The 9,333-nt window shown below is 40.6% G+C and overlaps 1 pseudogene; it reads right to left on the reverse strand.

The window, feature by feature from the left end:
- Positions 1-559: 559 nt before the first annotated feature.
- LOC102856212 lies at positions 560-907 on the reverse strand (annotated as a pseudogene).
- Positions 908-9,333: the final 8,426 nt, after the last annotated feature.

A 9,333-nucleotide genomic window follows, 5' to 3' on the forward strand; every position in this document is an offset into this window, starting at 1 on the left:
TGTTGGAATTAGCAAAAGAGGCTCAGGAATGTGTGGGACATGTTTGACCCCCATGGGAATTGGTTTAGTGTTAAGAACCTTGATGGTGGAGGCAATTTCACCTTGTGGAGTTAGTAGAGGTTAGATATGGCTGTCCCTATGTTGTCTTTACTGCTTTAACATGATGATACTGCTACCACCGTAGTGACTCCATGTACTTTATAGTAGAACTTTACTCCATAGAGTTTTTAATGACTGTGACCTTTCAGAAGTAGATCATCAGGTCTTTCTTTGGAGGCATCACCTAAACTGCCAACCTTTCAATTAGAAACTGATTATTTAACTGTTTGAGCTACCCAGGAACTCTAAAATAGTGTTAGAGGCTTACAAATAAGAACTTAATAGCTTCACGGTATCTGCAAACTAGTATCACCCTTTTTCTTCAATTCTTTGTTTAAGGAGACTTAAACTCTTTTTTTTTTTTTGTCTCTAAACCGTTTATTTCTCCTGACAGGGAGGTGGGCTGGATTAGGACCTGAAGGGCAGGGCCACTACAGACCAAGGCAGGGGAGTGTGGCTCTCAGGCGAAAGTGGAGTTGTTCCATCCCACGTTGGCCGTATTCATGTCATAGTAGTTGATGTAGACTCTGTCGGGGCTTATGTGCAGCCGCTAGGAAAGCAGACCGCACAGCAGCTTGTTGTAGGTCCGGTTTTGCGCGCCGCTGATCTTGCCGATGCTGTGCAGGCTGCAGAGCGCACAAGGGTCGCTTGAGCCACCGAAAGCCATAAGCTGGTCTGAGACCACTTGCACCGCGATGTACTGGGACGGTTTGCCGGTGGCCTGCGCCAGCTGCTGGGTAAGCTCAGAGAGCAGCCCGTCGGGCACGGATGCGCGAGGCACGTTAGTGTTGACCACAAACATCAGCATGATGGCGGAGAGTAGTGAGCGTGGCGTCTGCAAGCCTGGAACTACAGACCTTCTTTTAAAGGCATCTCTAAGTGGGTTCAAGCCAATAACTTTGCAGCTAACTTTCAAGCGCTTAAACTAGTTCTCTACCACCGAAGGACTGGTGTATGGTGAGCGGGGTGGGTGGTTGGTGGAGAATTTTGAGGACTTGAAGGAAGGTGACCTTGATTTTCACCCAGAGCATCAACATAACCGGAAGGTGAACTTTAAATCATATGCAAACCTGTGGCCTGGGCAAGGCAAACATCAAAGAGTGCTGGGATCTTTGGAACAGAGCCAAGGATTAGTGAGCCCAGCACTAAGAAAAGAGTGAGACTAGTGAGTGGGAGAGGCTTGTAGTGAAAGCCAGAGGCTGAGGTTTGTAATGGCTGCTGAATTTTTGGATACCCAGATATCTACTGTGTGTAAGCAGCCAGAGGTATTTAAAGGACCAGGATCAGTTGCACTGGAGATTCTTAAACTTCCTGAGCTGATGAGCCATATGCCAACATGCTTTGACAGCAAGTTTCATGCTACCATGCAAGCAGGACACAAAGCTCACTGTGAGCCAGGGAGTCCAGAAACAGCAGGCACAGCAGGCTTCCTGGAGGAGATGACCTGGCAGACCAGACAGGAGTTAGAGATACAGAAGAGGCTGAAGTATGGGAAAGGGTAAGACAAAAAAGTACATCCACACAACTTTTTGAAAAGGAAAGTTCTTCTAACCTTATTCTTCTTTACTTTATAAAAATATATGTACTTCCATTGTAAGACATGTTTTGTTGTTGTGTGCCATCGAGTCAGTCCTGACTCTATAGCAGCTCTGTAAAGTGCAATAGAACTGTCTCATAGGGTTTTTCAGGGTGTAATCTTCACAGGAGCAAATCTTCTACCACAGATCTTTGTCCTTTGGTGCTGTTGGTGACAGTTCAAACCTTTGATCTGTCAATGATTAAGTCAAGTGCTCAATCATTGCATCACCAGGGCCCCTGCTAAGATATTTTGCCTGGGGCAACTGTGAGTGGAGTGGGTGGGAATGGAGACTGAATCTACAATTAAGAAAAGGAAAAAGTAAAGAGACAAAAAAAAAATCCCTGAAGACTCAGTCCCCTGAGATAACTGTGCTAATATTTTGGTGTGATTTTCTCCACCTTTTTTTCCCCCTGTAGCATATGCATTAAATATGCTCTTTATTTCTTCCTCCTTTTTAACAAAAATGGACTCATCTAGTACATAATGCTTGTGACCTACTTTCAGAAATGTATCAGGAACCATTTTCCCTGTCATTAAATATGCTTTTTCACTGCTATTTAATGACTTTATAGTATTCCTTCATAGGAATGTGGCATAATTTATTTAAGTAATTTTCTATTCTTAGGTATTTAAGTGGTTTCCAATTTTTCAGTATCATAAACATCCTCTAAGTGAACATCTTTGTAGCTGAAACTTTGTGCATGTCCTTAATTATGTCCTTGGGATGCATTTCTAGAAAAGGAATTGCTAGCATAAAGGGTAGGAAGATGTTAAAGAGGTTTTATATGCATTGTCAGATTTCTCCCTGGAATGCTTTTACCCCGTCTTACATGTCTATTAGCAGATTGTAGGATCTCTAGTGGTGCAGTGATTATAAGCACACAGCTTCTAAGTGAGGGGTCAGCAGTTCAAACTCACCAGCTGCTGTACAGGAGAAAAATGTGATAGTTTGCTTCCACAAAGATTATACCCTTAGAAACTGGTTTCTAAGGGTAAATTCTTCTTTATCCTATAGGAATTTACTATACTACTATGAGCCCTGGTGATATAGTAGGTTAGGTGTTGGATTGCTAGCCAAAAGGCTGATAGTTCAAGTCCACCGGCCATTCTGAAGGAGAGAGATGGACAGTCTCCTGTTAAAATGAAAACCTAATAGTGTTGCCATCAACGAAAATCAACTTGTTACTAGGGGATATCTTTGATTATTTTCTAGCATTTACACTAACTGATTTTTTTTCTTTTATGTGAAATTGCTAAATTAGCCTGGAATTCATAAATTCACCCTTCCTGATATGTAGAACAGAAGTGATAATAACCAAACCATACAACAGATATTATATGCTTATAAAATTTCACAATTGTTAACAATTACTCTAGCTTGATTCTCTGGGAAATGAGGCAGGGGTCAAGATTGAAAAGAGTGTAGGGAGGCAGCTTTGTGAACATCTTTCTTTATGTTCCCTTTAACTATGAAAACCGTAATGTATGCTTATGAAAATGAAAACAAGCTTCAATTGTGATGGCAGAAAGTGAAAGAAAGTACTCCTTCACTTTCTGGACAGTTCTCTCATCAGAAGTCTCCTCAGAGATCTAGTCTGCTAGATCTTTCCTTACACCTTTGCAAACTCTGTGTCATGTTGTTGTTGTTATGTGCCATCAACTCATAGTGACCCTATGTACAATAGCTCTGAAACCTGCCCTGTTCTGAGCCAGTCTCACTGACTCCAACACACCTACGCCCATTACCCTAGATACTATATCCATCCATTACCCTAGATACTATATCCATCCATCTCATCCAAGGTCTTCCTCTCCTGGGCTGGCCCTCCACCTTTCCAAGCATCTTGTCCTTCTCCAAGAACTGATCTGTCCTGGAAATATGCCCAAAATATGTTAGACAGAGCTTCAAAATCCTAGCCTCCAAGGAGAAACTTGGTTTCACCCTCTCCAAGACAGACCTATTTGTTTTCTTGGAGGTCCGTGGTATGTTCATGACTCTTCTTCAGCACCACAACTCAAAGACATCAATTCTTCTGTCATTCTTAGTCATTATCCAGCTTTCTGATTCATAGCACATAGTTATGAAGACCATGGACTGGATCAGGCACACTTTAGTCTCTAGACTGACATCGTTTCTTCTTGGTACTCTGGAAAGATCCCTGACAGCAGATTTACCTAATTCAGTTAATCTTTTGATTTCCTGACCACTGGTGCCAAGAGTGTTGATTGTGGAGCCAAGCAAGCTGTAACTGTTCACAACCTCAATCTCACATAACACACACACACACATACAGTGTATATAGTTTTGTTGTTGCTATTTTGCAAAATAGAATCCTGTATAGATTTTGCTTTCCCTCAGAACTATTTTTATCATTTGCTTGGTATTCTTCGCCTGGGTAAAGAATAATTTGTTTATGCTTTCCCAAAAGAATGCTGTAATAGGTCATCCTTATACACGTGTCCTTGTACAATCTAGCTGGCATTTCTGTAGTTTAGATTCCTTGTAGTGGAATGTAGGCCAAAGTATATAGACATTGTCATAGTGTCAGATTGTTCTCTGAAGTAATTGTACTGATTTATACTCCCAGCATCAGGGCAGGGGGGTGAGGGGGCCTGGGAATATCAGACTGGAGAGTGGGAGAGAAAGAAGGCAACTCTCCAGCAGTCAGTCCCTCTGTCCCCTTAACTTTCTAATCCTAAGAAACCTGATGTAATGCCTGAATATGTCTCCAGCAAGAGATTTTTGCTGCCCTCCACTGTGAAGCAAACCACAAAGGAATCTTTTTCTTGTTAATTAACTGGGGTTTTATTAAACACCTTAGCAGCTAGCCAACTGCTCTGACCCAGCAGTTCCTGGGAGACATTTTGATGAGAAGTTTTGTGTTTTAATTTATACAGCTTCGATGACAGCTTTTGTGTCACAATGTCTGCTCTATAGTCAAATATTAAATTATCTGAGAGACACAATTCTCCAACCACAAACATTCATCAAGCCCTTTCCTTTGTAAAAGGCACTACTAGTCTGGGCACTGGGGAGGCAGGTTTCTGCCTTTTGACTCACAACAGGTAAGATTATTTCTCCTTAAAAATTCAAAATTCAACAGAGGTAATGGGCATGGAAACACGCAATGACAAGATGTGAATTGGGTTACGGGGATGCAGGAATGGGAGTGAAATTCTTTCTCACTGAGAAATCAAGGAAGTGGGCCCTGAGCTGAAGTTAAAAAGCACAAGAGGTCTTTGTAGGTAAAGAAGAGAAAAAAGATTTCAAATAAGGAGAAAGATCCTCAATAAGACTAGAAAGCAACAAGTAGAAGTCTATTGTGGTCCAGACATTCGGCATGGGGTTAAGGAACTTGGATTTTATCCTTCTGGTAATAGTGACATACTGAAGGTTTTAGGCGTAGTGGTGATTCAATCACAAATATGCTTTAGAATTATCAGTTTGATGACATATGCAAAGTGAACTGCAAGAGAGTGAACCTGGAGGCAGAAAAGACTAGTGACATAATTTCTCACTGATGAGTGAGGAAAATGGTCTCTAACCTGGAGAAAGAAACACTTTCTTTTTTTTTTTAGTTAGCATCAGAACTTTATTGTAGTGGATACACTTTCTGACCTAGCATTGATATACACATCACGAGTGACGCCTGTGGCGGCTACAGGCAGCGTGGCCCCTCTCCGTGCTGGGTTATCAGTGGTCTAGACAGAGCAGCTACAGCGGCGGGTATGGAGGATGGCTACACGGGGCTTCGGGGGACTGTCTTGTTTTCTTAAAGCTACCGGTTAGGACGACAGGACAGTATTCAACCCCATCCCTCAGCCCCATGTTAGAAATTTAAAATTTTACGTTTAAATTTTTAAAGAAGTGGCTGTGTGGCTTTTCAGTCTTCACTGTTTAAAAATATGGAACGCTTCACGAATTTGCGTGTCATCCTTGCGCAGGGGCCATGCTAATCTTCTCTGTGTCGTTCCAATTTTAGTATATGTGCTGCCGAAGCGAGCACAAGAAACACTTTCTTGTATAGCTAATAAATGTTTATTAGAACAGCTGTACAACATGTACTATAGTCCTTTAGAAACCTCTTCAAGTCTTCTGACCTAGAAATTTTACTTCTAGGAACTTATGCGAAATAAATTCTAAAAAAGACAACAACTTTAACATAAAGAAGCTGACCACTCTTTACTTTAAAAGCAAAAACAGAATCAGAATGCCCAAAATGGGGTAATTATCAAATTAATGATGGCAAATTCACATTTTGCACATATTAAAAGTATGTTTTAAAGATATTACCCAATAATATAAGAAAATTACAGCTATATAGTTTTTCTAAATCTATAAAATTATATAGAACAGAATCCTATTACTGTTTTAAAATATGTATTATCTATTCCTAACCCTCTCTGTTTTGAAAGAAATTCATGATATGGTTAATTGTGGGTACCTCTGGGTTGTGGAGTTCTAATTTTTATTTTCTTCCTTAGATTAGTTATTATTTTCTAACTGATCTACAATAATTACATAATGCTTTAAATAACTAGAAAAGGACAATCCTCAACTATGTCCCTTACACACCCTTCAAGCCTAGAACTGAACTCACTCCCCAAAGCCCTTCCCATCCCTTCAGCGAAACAAAGACAGGCCTATCAGGAAAACAATAACACCAGGGAAATGCTATTATAATGTTATAATAATGAATTTAAGCATGGGAGAGATTATGGGGATAGTGAAGGACTGGGCAGTTAATTAACTTTCTTGTTGTTACTGTTGATTGCCTTCCAGTCGAGCATGATTCATAGTGACCCTATGAACAAAAGGCCTGCAGCCCCTCTACAACTATCAACATTTATCAAAATTCATAGAGTTTCTGTAGGCATATTATTTAGGAAGTGGATGCCACTCCTGCTTTCAAACCTGTCATTATTGGTGTTATGTGCCATTGAGTCGCCTGCTATGTCTAGCGACCCTATGTACAGCAGCTCTGAACACTTCCCTGCCCTGAGACAGTCTCTCTAATTCCAACACACCAAACCTCATTGTCCCAATTACTGTATCAATCCATCTCATCCGGAGTCTCCCTCACCTGCGCTGTCCATCCACCCTTCTGAACATGATGTCCTTATCCAAGGACTGATCTCTCCTGGCCACATGCTCGAGGTAAGTGAGGCGAAGCTTCAAAATCCTAGCCTCCAAGGAGAGACTTGTTTTCACCCTCTCCAAGACAGACCTATTTGTTTTCTTGGTAGTCCATGGTATGTTCAAGACTCTTCTCTAGCACCACAACTTGAAGGCATCTATTCTTCTGTCATCCTTAGTTGTTGTCCAACTCTCTGAATCATAACAAGTAATTGAGAAGACCATGACCTGGATTAGGCTCATCTTTGTATCTAGACTGACATCGTTGCTTTTCAGCACTCTGGAGAGGCCTATGACAGCCGATATTCCCAATGCAATTTGTCTTTTGATTTCCTGACTGCTGATGTTAAGAGTGTTGATTATGGATCTGAGCAAACTGTAAGTGCTAACAACCTCAATTTCCTCTCCATCTAATATGGCTCTGCCAATTGGCCCAGTGGTGAGAATCTTTGTCTTCTTGATGTTGAGCTTCAATCCCTATTGAAAACTAGTCCTTGACCTTTTGAAACAAGTGTTTCAGGTCTTCTTCAGTTTCAGCAAGCAAGGTTGTATCATCTGCATGTCTTAAGTTGTTAATGAGTTTCCCTCCAATCTTGATACCTCATTCTTCCTCATAAAGCCTGGCTTCCTGAATGATCTGTTCTGCATACAGGTTGAAAAGGTATGGGAACAGGATGCATGCCTGACTCACTCCTTTCCTGATTTTGAACTATGTAGTGCTTCCTTGCTCTGTTCTGAGGACTGCTTCTTGGTCTACGTATAGGTTTCATATAAGCACAATCGAGTGTTCTAAGATTCCCATTTTCCTCAAGGTTAGCCACAATATACTGTGATCCACACAGTCAAATGCCTTTGCATAGTCAATGAAACACAGATAGACGTTCTTCTGGTCAAAAAACTACTTATAACAACCAACTGTATGGGAGAAACTTTAGTAGGTGGGACATAATGGGAAAGAAGATTGTTGGAAATGGTAAACACATGAAGGAAATGGGAAGAGTGTCGTTACATTGTGGGGGATTGCAATCAATGCCACAAAATAAAAGGTGTATTAATAGTTGGGTGGAAAATGAATTTGCTCTGTACACTTTCCCTCAGATAACAGAAAGCTTTTTTAAAAATAGACAAAGTAATTAAGGAATTCTTTACGTTTAAAAAAGGCAAAGGAAATCTATGAGCATAGAGATGATATCATGGCTAGTAATCATGAAAACTGTCCAACTGTGTTAATTATTTAAAAATATGATACTATGATTTAGTCTTGCTTGTAGAAAATGAAGAATACCTGAAACCTTTACTGATGATACCTCCAGGAAAACACTTCAGCATAAAGAAAACAAAAATCCTCCCAACTGGACCAACAGAGCAACATCACGATAATAGAACAAAATACTGATCTTATTAAGGATTTCATTTCACGTGGATCTACAAATAAATAATGCTCACATAAATCAAATAATGTGTTGCACTAAGAAAGAAAGGTGCTACAAAGTGCTAAAAGTAAGGACTAAGACGTGGAGAACCCAGGCCTAGATATTTTTAATCACCTCATATGCACGTGAAAGTTGGAAAACGATTAAGTAAGATTGAAGATGAACTGCCTTTGAACTGTGGTGTTGGCAAAGAATATTAATTGCCAAAAGAACAAATAGATCTGTCTTGGATAAAGTGCAGTCAGAATGCTCCCTAAAAGCAAGTATCGTAAAACTTCTCACAGACTTTGGGCATGTTTTCAAGAGGGACGAGTCTCTGAAGAAAGACCTCATGCTTGGTGGTGGGTAAAGGGAAAGAAGGAAGACCATCAACAAAATGGGTTGGCACAGTGAGTGCAACAATGGACATAAGCACTGTACAGATTGTGAGGCTGGTCAACTTTAGGAGTCTAAAAATAAATAAAGTCTAAATATCAACCCATTAAAACCTCTGCCATGTATAGTAATATGTGGCAAGAGAAGCATTACATGCTGGCACTGGTATAAAGAAGCTCTGGTGGTGTAAGGGAGCTCTGGGAGACTAGTGGCAAGAAATTGCACTGCAATCCTGAAGGCATATGGTTCTAGGCTACCAGCTGTTCCACTAAAAAAGGATGGGCAATCTCTCGTGTGATTAAAACCCATCAGAGGGTCAGCTATGGGTCAGTTCTCACTCTGTGGTGCACAACAATGACATGGTGGTGTAGTCCATAGCAAGTTGTACTGCTTACTCAAAGGCCTGAATTTCTAGTGGTTTGAATCCACCAACTGTTCTGTGAGATAAGAGATAAAGATGGGAAGTCTCCTCCCATTAAGCTTCACAGCCTGGGAGGACCAGTGGAGGGATGCTATGAGTTGGAATTGACTTCCTGACAGTGTTTGAGTTTGAATGGTATGGTAAGAGGCACATTCTCACAAACTGCAAATCCGAGTTCAACCTTTCTGAAGGGCAAGTTGGCAATATATACAAGAGCCATAGAATGTAATCTTTCAATAGATTTTTAAAAAATTCTATTTGGGGCCATCTTTTTTTTCCCTCTTTTTTT

The sequence above is a fragment of the Elephantulus edwardii genome, unplaced genomic scaffold (genome assembly GCF_000299155.1).
Source record: "Elephantulus edwardii isolate Elephantulus edwardi_28Jun2011 unplaced genomic scaffold, EleEdw1.0 scaffold00116, whole genome shotgun sequence".
Lineage (NCBI taxonomy): Eukaryota > Metazoa > Chordata > Mammalia > Macroscelidea > Macroscelididae > Elephantulus > Elephantulus edwardii.